A 14630-nucleotide genomic window follows, 5' to 3' on the forward strand; every position below is an offset into this window, starting at 1 on the left:
AACTTTTGAAGAAATGTTATCCTTTTTATATGTAATGTTGATGCATTCTGGTTCTGTCTTTAACCCATATTAGTTGGTCCAAGAGACTGAAACTTTGGGATATAAGACGATCTTTGATGAGTAAACAATCCAGGGTATAATTGGATTCATGGGCAGAGTGTTTTACTACTCATGGGCTTCGTCCCACTGTTGAGGACCACTTTACTCTGTAATAGTACTCTTAAGAACATAAAACATCTTATTGGAGACCAGCAAGGAAAAACAGTTTTCCTGAGGATTGCCACACATAGAAATTATACAGAAACAAACTGGTAATTAAGTACTTGTGCATTATTTGTACTTGTGTTGCTATAGTTCTCAGATGTGATTGAAATTTTGAGATGGTACCTTAGTCCATCTGGTTGTGCCATCTGTCACAGCAATGCATTATAAGCTTAGACCACAGTCATTTATTTATTTCTGACAATTCTGGAGGTTTAGAAGTTCTATTCTGGTGAGATCTCTCTTCTGGATGTAGACAGACATCTTCTTTTTGGATCCTTTTGTGGTAGAAAAGGATAGAGAGGCTCCTAGGCCTTTCTTTATAAAGGTAGTAATCTCAGTCATGAGAACCTTGCATCATGAACTCATTGCCTCTCAAAAATCCATTGCATTAGAAACTGGGGCCTCAACATGTGAATCTGGGGAAGAGGACACAAATATTCAATCTCTAGCAGATGGGAAATGAAATACAAGCAACACAAATTAAACAATTCTGCTTAATAGTATCTTGTGTATTGTAAAAAAAAAAAAACAATCTGTAAGAATTTGATGGCTTTTGCTGATTAGGCTTTCTTAAATTATTAGGACTAAAGTTAACACAACAAATGAGCCCCTTGAGTGATCTTGAACAGGCATATGGACAGCGTTAGACGTAGGTATGCATTCCCAAACGGACTTAGATAGGAAGCAGATAACATATTTTCGTCAATCAGAAGAACACATTCCTAGAAGGAAACTAGGGCAAAACATCCCATACACACCTCAGACAAACAGCTGGGATAATTATGGCTGAGCCTGGCTGAAATGCTCTCTTCATGGCATCAGAATCTAGCTCTCTTAGGTGAAGGCTAGAAGCCATTATCATTTCATCAATGCGCGAGTTGGTTTCTTATCCATAAGAACTGTGGGGATCCAGGCATGGTGGCTCAAGCTTGTAATCCTAGCACTCAGAAGACTGAGGCAGGGAATTGCACTGACTTTCAGGGCGATGTAATGAGTTTCATACCAGTCTGGGATATAGAGTGAGACCTTCTCTCAAACATAAATAAATGAAGGAAGGAAGAAAATGTGTTTTAGTTAAGTTTATGTTGCTGTGAAAGAACAATTACCATGACCAAGAATGACATGGAGAAGAAAAGATTTATTTCACCTTACAGCTTAGAGTTCTTCATGAAGGGAAGTCAGAGCAGTAACCTGGAGGCAAGAACTGGGGCAGAGACTCTGAAAGCCTGCTGCTTATTGAACCTAGTACGTTCATCTTGGCTTGTTCAGTATGCTTTCTTATATACACCAATACCACCTGCCTGGGGGTTGCACCCCTGACAATCGGCTAGGCCATTTCACATCAATCATTGGTCAAAAAAAAAAAAAAAAAAAAAAGGCCCCAATGAGCTTGCCTGTAGGCCAATATGATACAAGTATTGCCTCAAATGAGATTTCTTTCCCAAGATAACTTTAGCTTATGTCAGTTTGACATCCTGTCGCAGCCCAAAAATCCCAACCAGGACACTATGTAAGACCTTAAATATTGACATTCTTTTCAATAGGTTTAGAAAATTTGTTCCTATGCCCTGATCATTCTAGAAAAATGAATCCCCAATAAGGATCTGGTGGGATTCAACAAAGCAACAAGGAATTTTTTTAGGAAGAAGGAAGATGAGTTCATTTGTACTAAAAGCCATGATATGATATTATTTAGATCATTTATAAACCATTTGTGTTTGCATTTCTTATTATTTAAAAATGATTTCTATTTTTAAGAATTATGAGTATGTTAGGGCAAGCATGGTGGCCCACATATTTAGTCCCAGTGCTTGGGAGAAGCATTTGGAATTTGTGAGTTTGGGGCCTGTCTGGTTTACATACTGATTTTCAGTCCAGTCCAATTCAGACTACATATTGGACTCTCTCTCTCTCTCTCTCTCTCTCTCTCTCTCTCTCTCTCTCTCTCTCTCTCTCTCTCTCTCTCTCTCTCTGTGTGTGTGTGTGTGTGCGAGTGTGTGTCTTTCTGTCTGTCTGTCTCTTTCTGTGTGTCTGTCTGTCTGTCTGTCTGTCTGTCTCTCTCTCTCTCTCTCTCTCTCTGTGTGTGTGTGTGTGTGTGTGTGCGCGCGCGCACGCGCACATGAGTACAGGTACCCGTCAAGGCCAGAAGAGGGGATCAAATTTCAATTCCACGGAGTTGGTGTTACAGTGGTTGTGAACTACCCATCATTGTGCTGAGAACTGAACTCCAGTCCTCTGCAGAAACAGTGTACATCTTTACCCACTGAACCATCCCTCAAGCACCCATATTCTGCTTTAAAGTGAATAGTGAGCTCAGGAATTTCATATGATTTTGTGGGCTTCTTTGAGGGTTTGTCCTGTCATAGACTTGAAGCTCTTGGCAGAGGGCCCTTTGAAAATGTGATTCTTCAAAAGATGTGTTTCAGGTACTAGTCATGAGGAGCTTCTAAAAACTGTCTCAGTCATGGTACTAGTAGTAAGGCTTCAGTTTATTCCAAATTCATGTTATTCAGAAGAATAGAAAAAGCATGAGCTAAGGTATTACAGAAGGGGGCCTTTCTACACCCAGGTCCCTTGACACAGCTCCTGGAGTTGGCTATGGGCTGTCTATAGCCAACCTTTACCTATTTATTCTTTCCAGAACTGTGGAATTATTTGTAGCAAAGTAAGATGCTTTTTTTTTTTTTTTGGATGAAGAATCATCTAATTGTTTGTTTTTCTTAGTGCTTTGCAAATCTAATTAATGTTAACTCAGGTAGAATATTATAAAGTTATTTATGCTGTGGGTGATAATTACTTGCAAATGCATTTATGGTTAGAATAAAGCTTCAACAAAGTTCATACAATTCAATTATCCAGCCTTTGGGTAATGGTTTCTTTCCTTTCCTTTAAAAAATGCTATTAATTATTCTTAGTTTACTGTTGGTTAAGACTTTTTCCTGAGCATTACCTCTTTGGCTCATTACACAAATCATCACTGTGGAAAGCAGAGACAAGAGTAATTTATATTTTTTCTAAAATGTAAATATGATGAACAATACCCAGTGTGTAGAATATATTGGACATTACCACTTTTTGTAGGAAGGGAAAGGAGGAGAATCACCTGGCCACCAAACTCACACACCCAGGCTCACTGCTCACTTCATCTGCTTCTGGGAAAAAATTAGATTTTGGCAGTTCTTTATTTTTAAAACCCTAAAATGTTTAGAGGGACAAAGGACCTATATTTGGTTCGTGAAATTTTAGTAGGTTCTTTGCCAGTGCACAGTAGAGCTAGATTCCATTAAATGATACAAAGTACTTTCAGCAAATGTACACACATTGTAATCCCATCCTTTTAAACGATAGTACTATGTAATTGACTTTACTCTGGATAAATAGTTCATTGTATTTCCCCTCCCATGGTTTTGGCTTGTAGGACAAAATATATCAAATCCAAGTACTATCTCCAGTCACAGTTTCCACAGGAAACTACCCCTGTGGTAGAATAGCTCACAGCACACATTTTTTTTGTAAAGCACTACCCATCAATACTTATTTTCCGTTGACTCCACCCCTCCCCTCAATAGAGAACTTGGAAGTATGTCCTTCAGAATATTACTTGACAATGAGTGCAGACAACCAAATCTACAGTATTCTTAAGTCTTATGGAGTCTGAATTCATATGCAATACACAGAAGCTTTGGGTATTCCTTCAATATAAATTGAAAAGAAAAATATCTAGAATAAGAAGCACAGTGTGTATTTGTGTAGGTAGTGGAGTTATAGGGAAATAATACCAGTAGAAAGGAAAAACAACTTCAATTTTTAATTTTCTTCTTGGCTTTGCTCAACCACTTAATTCCTATAGATGACCAGAAGGTTTTACATTCTGCGCTCTCTCTCTCTCTCTCTCTCTCTCTCTCTCTCTCTCTCTCTATATATATATATATATATATATATATATATATATATATATATATTAAAATATAGAGAACAGTATGTACAATATATTAATATATTATAATATTATAGAGAGAAATATATATGTATTAGTGTATTAGTGCTAAGCAAATTCTTCATCATTAACCTTTATTCTCAGCCCTACATAACAGTTTGATATCATACTATCATGAAATAAGGAACAGTAGAGAACATAAAATAATTCTCCAAATTATGGCATATTGGCTTGCTGAAGTGTTTTGCACACATTAACATTATCCAGCCCTCCTGTTCACAGCTCCTGTTTCTCTATGGACTAGTAGGGAGGGCCTTTCCTTGAAGTCATCTATCCAAAGGAAGAAGACTATACTTGATCCTATATTCAGAGCTCAGGAGAACTTTGTCCTCAGTAATTCTTTATTTTGTCAGTCAACTCATCTCCCCTTTAAATCAGACCCCCTCACCAGTGAAGTGTTTATAAGGCTCTAAGTGTCAATGGACTATAGGAAACTACCTTCTTTATGATGCTTCAAGCTGTCCACATTATATCAGCCAAAGAAGCAGAGATAGTGGATATAGAAGGAGACCAGGACAGGGCTACCTCCTCACTACATGCTGGAGAGAGGAGCTGTCTTAGCCCTTAGGAGGTGCTGAGTCCTAACTGTGTAAATCAACAGTTGCGTTGATGAGAAATTTGCATTAGAGTATGTACAAAATATTTCATTAGCTATGCACATAGAAGAGTTGGATACAAAACAGTGGACCTGTATTCCATCCTGGCCCAGCCAGATAGCAAGTATCCTTCCCTCCATTTCTCCTTTCCTTCTCCAGTTCTCATTACTATTTTACAAAAACAACCCTTCCTCTCTCTTCCTCTTTCATTTCTTCCTTCTTTAAGCACTAATTCGTTTGCTTGCTTCAAAATATAGTGTTCCTTTTAGAATCACCATTACATTTCTGACATCTAATATAGTGTCAATGTCTCATGTTCAGACAATGGGGATGAATGAGGACCAAAATCCAGATAGTGTGACAGTCATTTCTCCGCTGAAATCAACTCAACTCATGTCTGAAATATTTTTCTACCTTCTCCCTCCCCCAGAGGCAGTTCCATTTCCTAGCACAGACAACAATAAATGGTTGTTGAACTGAATTAAACTGAGGTGTAACTAGTGCATTCAGAAAATTCCCTGAATGTGATTATGGAAATAAGATTTAGAGCTCTCACAACTTGGCATATACCAGAAGGAAAGGCAGCATATGTGATGAATGATACTGGGGAGTGTGGGAGAACACAGGTTTTGAAAATTAAAATATATTCTGAATTTGGGGGTAAGAAAGTTAAATCCCAATTAGGCTTTTCTGCACTGAACTCTGTTTGTACTGGGTAAAGTGCAACTTCCTGTTTTGAAGAAAAAGGTTTCAGTGGTTCAAAAGGTCTCCTGTGGACTCACTCATCTCCTACCAACATAACATTTGAGTCATTTTAAATGTAGATTAGGGGAAATATGGACTGGATTTCATTTGCAATACAACTTAAATAAGAGAAAGAAAAAAATAGGTTTGCAAATTCTTGCCATCATTTAAGAGCTCCAGACTCTGATCCATTTCCACATCCATTATCAGGCCCAACATCAGAGTATCATCCCCCTGGCAGGACAACAAGAGTCTTTTGGCCTCTTAACATCACTGTAAACCAACATCCAGCTATGGCACGTCTCCCTTAATGCAGAGAAGAGTCTTTATGAATAGTAAGAGAACGCTAGAACAGAACGCTCAGACAATTTCATTGCCTTTGAATGCTGTTAAGAACAATCACACATCTAAAAAACAACTGTTTTCTTGCACAGCTTTCTCACACTTGAGCATTCATCAGAACCCCCTGGAGGGCTTATTAAAATACAGACAGCTGAGTCCCACCCCAGGAGTGTTTAATTCAGTAGATCTGAGGTAGAGCCCGAGAATTAGCATCTTTAACACATTCCCAGGTGATGTGGAAGCTGTTGGTCTGAGGCCCACACTGAGAAGCAACATCCTGGTGGGCAGACACACTCTGGGGCCTTCTTTGAGAAGTCGAAACGCTGCACACTTTATATTCATGAATTCACTGATTTAACAAACTGAGCACACAGCTCCTTTGTACCTGCATAATGGGTTAGGTATGTTTAGTTTATAACAAATGAGCCAAGGTTTCTTAAAACAATTGTTTTTGCATATGCAAGATGAAAATGCTTTAATTCATTCACATTTACACAATAACATCCTCCTCAACACATTCTTTGTGCACAGAAAGTGTAGAAGTAACCATCAGCTGGACCTAGATTAAATCATGATGGATGAATGGACTTTGTGTCAATCAGACATTACCATATTTAATGCACAATTTTCATTCATTTGAATTTAATTATCTATCATGAGAACACTTTCCTAGTGCTGAATTCTACTTGCTAAATAATTTTCCCATCAGTTCTTATTTACTTAGTCATCTTTTATTAAAATGCAACTGAGGGTCTTTTTCTAATTTGAATATGAAATGTCTTCCACTGGATTAGATGTTGGAGCCTTGTTGGCTTTGTGCAAGTGACTGGATTCTAAGGACTCTGATATAATCAACTGTTTAGGCCATTGATGGATTCAGAATATGACAGTATTATGAGGAGCTTGTAGACAGTAGATAGTAGGAGGAAGTAGGGCCCTGAGGGCATGCCCTAGAATGAATTATCTCATCTCCTGTCCCCTCTCCCTCTGCTTCATGACTGACATGAGGTGAGGAATATATATGACAAGCTGCCCCTGCCAGGATATTGTGTCTTGCCTTAAGCCAAAAGTGATGGATCCAATTGACCTTGGGCTGAAGCTACAACCAACCCTTGTCTTTCCTCCTTTATGTTGTTTTTCTCAGGTATTTGTTAGTGTTGAAAAGCTCATACAGGGTCTGTTTTTCAAGACATAAACATCAAACTAAGAATCATCTATGTTGGACTCCCTTCTCAAAAATACACTTCTCTGAACGGGGAGAAACCACACTAGTTTTTATTAAATACAAGATTCTTCACTCTCCACGGGAGATTAGATCCAGGACCTTGCTGCAAAAATCGAGATAATAGAATTCTTGTATAAAAGGACACGTTTTTCACATAAAGCCAGCATACATCCTCCTGCAGACTTTAAAATTTAATTTCTAACTCTAACAGGTTATTTCCAACACATGATACAATGTTAATGCTATGGATATAGCTGTTACACTGTACTGTTTAGGGAATAAAGACAAGAAAGAATCTGCGCTGAACAGTACAGATGAAGCCATCAGCAGCCTAACCCCTTGAAACCTTGGATATGAGACTTGCTTATGGGGAGGCAGCTGTGCTGACTGCAAAGTAACCACATGAAATCTTAAAGAGGACAAGATGACCCACTTACTCTCATCTTCTTGACTGGTGTAGAAACCTCAGATCTGTACATCTCCAAGTTGGTGTTTTGAAAAGGAGACCTCATATAATTTTTATGTCTACTTTTACAGATTAATAGGTATGCTTTTTTGGTTCCATCTGTAAACACAAGTTGGTGGGACAACTGGCTGCTATTCCCCTGATTAAGAGATTCCATACAGGTGCTTTGAGGTTTCTGCAATTAGGGTCCATGTAAAGCTGTGAAACAGCAACGAGTGAGAATCGTCAAGAAGCCTAAGTTTCTTTGTACCAGCTTCTGTGTCATCTTTACAAACCAAAATAAGGGAAAAAAGGAAGCTCTTATGAAGTTGGAGAAAGAAATGTGAGCAAACTGCCAAATTATGAAAATATTATTTTATATTAGGATTATTCATAGGATTACTTAATTATGCTTTCATTATTTTTGATGAATACTGTTGAGCTACATATAGCTATTTGCTTTACTCAGATAGCTCTCTTAATTTTATTTTTAGTAGCTAATATTTGAACCTGAAATAAGGTAAATATGTGGCAAAGAAACACTTTATCTTACACTCATTAACATCATGCTTAGGATGCACAGCATTCAACGTTATATCTGAATGGATCTCAGAGAAGATGCTGCTGCAATTTACCTTAAAAATGATGTCATCTACTGACCGGAGTCTATGTCTGCACGTGTTAGGTACCACACACCTGGTAGATTAAACAACATAAATTTATGTTGATATAGTTCCAGAGGCTAGATGTCTGAAATAAAGTATTTTTATCCATGTTCACAGTTTAATAGCAGAACAGTTTATTGGGGTGGTTGAATCTTTCTGAGGCCTCACTCCTTAACTTCTTAGATGGGCACCTTTGCACTGTGTCTTCACATAGTCTTCCCCTGTGCATGTCTATATCCTAACCTCCCCTTCCTATATGGACACCTGTCATAATGGAATGGGATCAATCCTCATTATTTTATTTTAACCAAACTACCTCTTTAAAGAACCAAGCTCTAAGGAGCCATACTCAGATATACTGAGGGTTAGGAATTTAACATATGAAAGTTAGGGGACAGAATATACCCCATAATGACATATGTAAACCCATCGCTTCTTGTGTGTGAAGTGGAGATCAACATGCTCTTATATGAATTTTTATTACACTTAAATAAAGGTAATGTTTTGCATGTGTTCTAAAGTTGTTTTGACCACCAGAGGGCTCCTATATGAAAACTAGGACCCATCTCTAATTCCAGCATTTGGGAGACTATGATAGGAGGGCTCCCATGAGTCAGCATGGGCTAAAGAATAAATATTCTCCATTCAAATTACATGGTAAGGACCTATTTAAAGTGTGTGTGTGTGTGTGTGTGTGTGTGTGTGTGTGTGTGTGTGTGTGTGTTATCTGTGCATCAGTAAATCAAGCAATAAGCATGTAAATCAATTTAATGATATTTTTGAGGGTTGAGTATTAATCAGAGCTATCATTGTTCTAGGAACATTACACATAGGACTCAACTGAATATTTCTAACTCTCCTCTTAATTCAGCGTTTGTATGATATCAATATTCTAAATAAGGTATCTATGATTTGCAGAGATTAAATAGCAATATAGAGCTAGCAAGTGGCTCAGGGGAAATAAGAATCCCTAGCACCATCACCAGCACTAGTTGCATCATACAGTCCTTAGAAAATAGTTCCTACTGAGTTTCTAGAGGTTTTAAATCTTCTAATATACTGTGGAAAATAAAAAAGGGTATGAAAAAGTATACAGGTGATACAAATTTATTTCATTGAGAAGCTCAGCTCATGGCCGAGGAACTTTAATCAACCTTTTTTGTTTTTGTTGCTTGGCTCATATTTCTCTGGATATTTCTCTAGTGGATATGTGATATGTTATGGCTGCAGTCCTTTTGTTCTTATCAATTACTTTGCCTGAGTGTACTTAAAGTTTCCCTCCATATTAGTCAGGATATGGACAGAACACAACTCATATTAGCTTCAGATACAAGGACAGGGATGAATCTGGCTGTGGGGACACTAAGAACAGAGAGGCCTATCCCAGCAGGACCATATTTCATCTTCTTTCTGTATGTCTACATTACTGTCTTCCAGTAATGTTTATTTTTTCCAGTGAAAGCTTGGCCATTTTCGGCTTATGGCCTCACAATTTTAGGGCCAGAGAAGTAGAGGAAACTACTCCATCTTAGATCTATTCAAAAATTCCAAGGAATGACCTTCCCTTGAGTCATCTTTGTGTCTGCAGAAAAGCATATGTCCAGCCCCTGGCTTCTTACTTTTCTCTGAACAGATGGCTAAGATATCATAAAGAGAAGATTCTCAAAACTCACATGGATAAAGATGTGAAGGAGAATCCCTCACCCTAAAGAAATAGTCATGCTATTTATTACCAGAAGGAAAAAAAGGTAGAGGTAAGGTGCCCAGAAACACACCAAAGATCTATCACAGCAACGACCTTAAGCACTGGAGTCTATCTGTTCTCCTTCCTGCCTCAGAAAAGACAGCACAACAGAATGTGGTGGCCTGCAGCAGCTTGGATTTAGCATTAAGTTCCAAGTTCACCCCGCCTCTTAAAGTCTCAAACCTGCTGACACGCTGAGCCAAAATTGAGCACAACTTGTGAAGTTTAGCATTTTGTGTTAGCATTCCAGTGCTTATTTATTAATTACAGATGTTCCTTAACTTAGGATGTGGTTATGTCACAATAAACTCATCATAAGTTGAAATACATTACAAATCTATTGAATAAGCCAGGCATAGTGGCACAGGCCTTTAATTCCAGCCCATGGGAGGCAGAAACAAGATGATCTCTATGAGTTTGAGTCCAGCCTGGTCTACAGAGTGAGTCCAGGATGGCCAGGGCCACATAGAGAGACCCTGTCTCAAAAACAAAAACAAAAACAAAAAAGAAATAGAGAAAGAAAAAAAGAAGGTAAGAAAGAAAAGAAAATGAATTGAATACACTTAATTCACACTACATCCTAGCAACATAGCACACTGTAGTTGTCTTTTATTGTATACACTCTCCTCCATAGTTGTGACACTGACTGAAAACTGCAGTCACTACCTACGGCGCATCACGCAAGAGGATCAGATTACATATTGTCAGTCTAATTTCTACAGAACACATTCACACATCCTATAGCTGAAGAAGTATAAATGAAGCCATCATAAAGCAAGGGTCACTTGCATAGAGAACAATTTTTCCTCTATGATTACTATAAACATACCAACATCTAGTAGTTCCTGAAAGAAGGGACAGGTATGGATGGATTTCTTTTGTCATTGGGCATCTTCTTCAGTTTCTGAATGCTGTGTGATTCATGTGTCCACCAAAGCCCACCTGTTCAGTTAGAGCAGTTGTGGAGCCCTTGCAGTGGCAACCCTAGCCATTGATACTCCTTGGGAAAGAGAGGAGAAGGTGAAGAATATGGGAAGCTTTGCTTGTTGCCATCTTCCTTCTTCCCTTCCTGCACACACTGAACCATTTCTAACCTTCACATTACTTCTGTAAAGCCCTCCTGATGCACCAGGCTCTGTGCTAGGCCCTCTCCACTGTACCTATAGAGACAATGGTCATGATAGAAAAGGAAACTGGAGAGAAACTGCTGGATCTTTGCATTTTAGTTCTGACCCTTATCCTATGCTTTGCTATATGCCTTTGGCCATGACAATTTCACTTACTTTCTATAAACACAAAATTGGTGAGTGATGATGCATTTTTTTCAAGGACTGTTGTAAGTATGTAAGAAACAATATTTGTGATTCCGTAGGCTGTGTGCATAAAGGGCTTAACAAATGCTAACTGAAAATTCATGCAGTGGCATAATAGCTACTTATTAAAAAGTCATCATATCTCAGTATTACACTAAGCACTTTATGCACATTGTTTCACTTGAGCTCCCACAGTGACCATAATTGGTTCATGTTCTTATTTGCATTGCCCAGCATCATTGTATGAATCAGACATTTTGTCGTTGTGACTTTACAGAAACAGCTGAAGGGCAAGAATGCTTTATTTTGCTCATAGTTTCAGCAATTGTAGTTTTCGGTCTTTCAGCTTCTTCTCTTTGGGTCTAAAGTGAGGCTAAACATGATAGTGGCAGGGACACATGTTGGAAGATGTACTCATCATGGTGGATAGGAAGCAGTGAATGAGGAAGGGACCAGGTATAACTTACAAATGCAGGTCACCTCCTTCACAAGGCCCCAACCTTCCAAAATAGTCCTACAGGCTGAGAACAAAGCATTTGCAGCCTGAGCCTGTGGGGGACATTTCAGATTCCAACTTTAATGATCACTCAGCTAGGTGGTTGGCAGAGCTAGGATATGAACTTAATTTTCTTCCATCCTAACACTGCAGCACACAGAAAACTATCAAGACTCCTAAATAGATTCAAGAACACTATGGCCCTGTTATAAAGCGCTTTACTGTCTGTATTTAGTAATTCTTGCAATCTATTTGAGTGAGCTTTCTCCTCTGTAAGTTTTGTGTTCTTTGTAGATTGTTTCCACTATAAGCCAGGAAGCCTATTATGTGAGTCTTTTCTCCCCTTGAAGCATTAAAACCAGAATCTATTGTATTATTTAGTACCCGATCTTTTCTTCTGGAGCTCTCCCAGATATGTTCTTGGATGTGTGAGAAAACTAATTAGGACCAGGCAGACCTCAAACTAGCTGTGTTTTTAAAAAAAATTTCAGATCATTATCTTGGATTAGAGGTTGGCAATATGGGTACAGTATGCCAGATGTGGTAGACAGATGGTGTTCTGTGGGAAATGAGTGAGTGTACCTAGTGTTCTCTGTCCTCCACCCAAGCTGGTCCACACTCCATTGGCTAAGAGTTATCTCTCTTGGCCCCAAGGCCCGAAGATGATGACCACACAGGCTTCTCTACTTTATCCTTGGGTCACCAAATTTAAAGGGCTAGAATGTTTGCTTTCTTTCTTTTTTAATTTTTTCTAAAGCAAAAGTCTCACTCTGTTGCCTATCTTGGCCCTAAACTCATAGCAATTCTGTTTCTGTCCCTTGTTCTTAGATTGCAGGTATGAACCACCATGCCCAGATTCTTATATATATATTTTATTATTAATTTATTCATACTACATCTCAATTGTTAGCCCATCCCTTGTATCCTCCCATTCCTCCCTCCCTCCTGCTTCCCCCCTACTCCCCTCCCCTATGACTGTGGCTGAGGGAGACCTCCTCCCCCTATATATGCTCTTAGGGTATCGAGTCTCTTCTTGGTAAACTTGCTATCCTTCCTCTGAGTGCCACCAGGCCTCTCCATCCAGGGGACATGGTCAAATATGGGGCACCAGAGTTTGTGTGGAAGTTGGATCTCCTTCTCCACTCAACAATGGAGAATGTCCTGTCCATCGGCTAGGTCTGGGTAGGGGTTCGAAATTTACTGCCTATATTTTCCTTGGTTGGTGCCATAGTTTGAGGAGGACCCCAGGACCCAGATCCGCCTGTCATAAAGTTCTTCTTGTAGGTTTCCAGGACTCTCTGGATCCTTCTATTTCCTCATTCTCCCATGCTTCTCTCACCTAAAGTCTCAATAGGATGTCCTCCCCTCTGACCCACTTTCCTGGTAAGTAAAGTTTTTCATGGGACGTACCCCTTGGACTAGTGTCTCGAAATGAGTGAGTATGTACCATTTAATTCGTATATTTTAAAGCTTTTTCATCACTTAGGGAAGAAGTGAACAATTGAGGTGACAAAATTCCAGTCCTGTCTGTGCATTTCATTCACAAGTTCTCTTTGCCCTGGTGGGAAGGCTTAATTTATGTACCCCTCCCCAAATCCCCTTGTCATAGTGTTTAAGTTTGGGCTTCCAAAGACTTCAGACAAAACATACAGACAGGGTGGCATATTGTATGGCAAAAATGAGCCAGAGGTCATGTAGGCCAGGAGTCTGAGAGAGAGAGGAAAAAAACCTAATGAAAACAAATGTGTTGGGCCAAATAATAAGAAATAAACAGAAATGAAGTAAAGTCACAAACCAAGCCAGAAAAGAAACAGAAACCCCATAAGAAAACACACTTAAGGAAATCAACAAAATGCGTAGCCAAAGGAACATCAGGAAGGTTGTTCCCAGATGGCCATCTCTCCTGGGCAGTCATCCCTTGGGAATGGAAAGTCTGGTGCAGACATCCAGACTCCAGGCCTTGGGCTCAAAGCAGAGCACTGCATGCAAAGGGCCAGGGCCTTGACCTTCAGTGGCTTACAATGAACAAAGTCTAAGGGATTATTTCCTCAAAGCCTAGTCCTTCCTGAAGAGGTCTCACTTCTGAGGTTCCAAAGTATGGAGTTGAAGAAATACTATATGAAAGGGAGGAAGGAAGAATCTCCTCATTTCCCAGAATAATAATTTAAAAAATTGCTGACAAGACAAAGCAATTTGTGGCAAAGACCTGAAACTTTGTAGTTTTATGAGATAAAATCTGATTCCTTCCTCATCACTCAATCTGTACCCTGGAACAATTCATTTCCACTCCCTATAGTCCACTTTCCTCATCTATAAAATAGGGAATAATAATGAAAATTATTTAAGCATGTGTTATAGTATAAAGAAATGAATCTCTGTATGGAAAATTCTCATGATGTCATCTGTTGGGATGTTAGTGAGTGGGAAGGGAGTAGGAAGGGGCAGAGGAAAGGAGCTGCAGGAATAAGACAGTGAATGTATAATGTCTACAATAGCTGCTAATTTTGATTTTCAACTTAATTGGGTTTTAACTAATCAACACATACAGAACTAATGAAGCCCACTTTGGGATATGTCTGTGAGGATCTCTCTAAAGACAGTTAGAATGGTTCATAATTAATGGGTTAATCTCTTGCTGGGTCGTAATGCAGTATTATTGGAAGGTGATGAAAGGTAGGAGGTGGTCCTACTTGCAGGTAGACTACTGGAGATAATGTCCTTGGGGGATGTCTCTTGCTCTGGGTCTTCTTATACTATGACCCTTTTCTGAATTCTTGTTACCATTATGTGCCCTCTTCC

The sequence above is a fragment of the Acomys russatus genome, chromosome X (genome assembly GCF_903995435.1).
Source record: "Acomys russatus chromosome X, mAcoRus1.1, whole genome shotgun sequence".
NCBI classification, from domain to species: domain Eukaryota; kingdom Metazoa; phylum Chordata; class Mammalia; order Rodentia; family Muridae; genus Acomys; species Acomys russatus.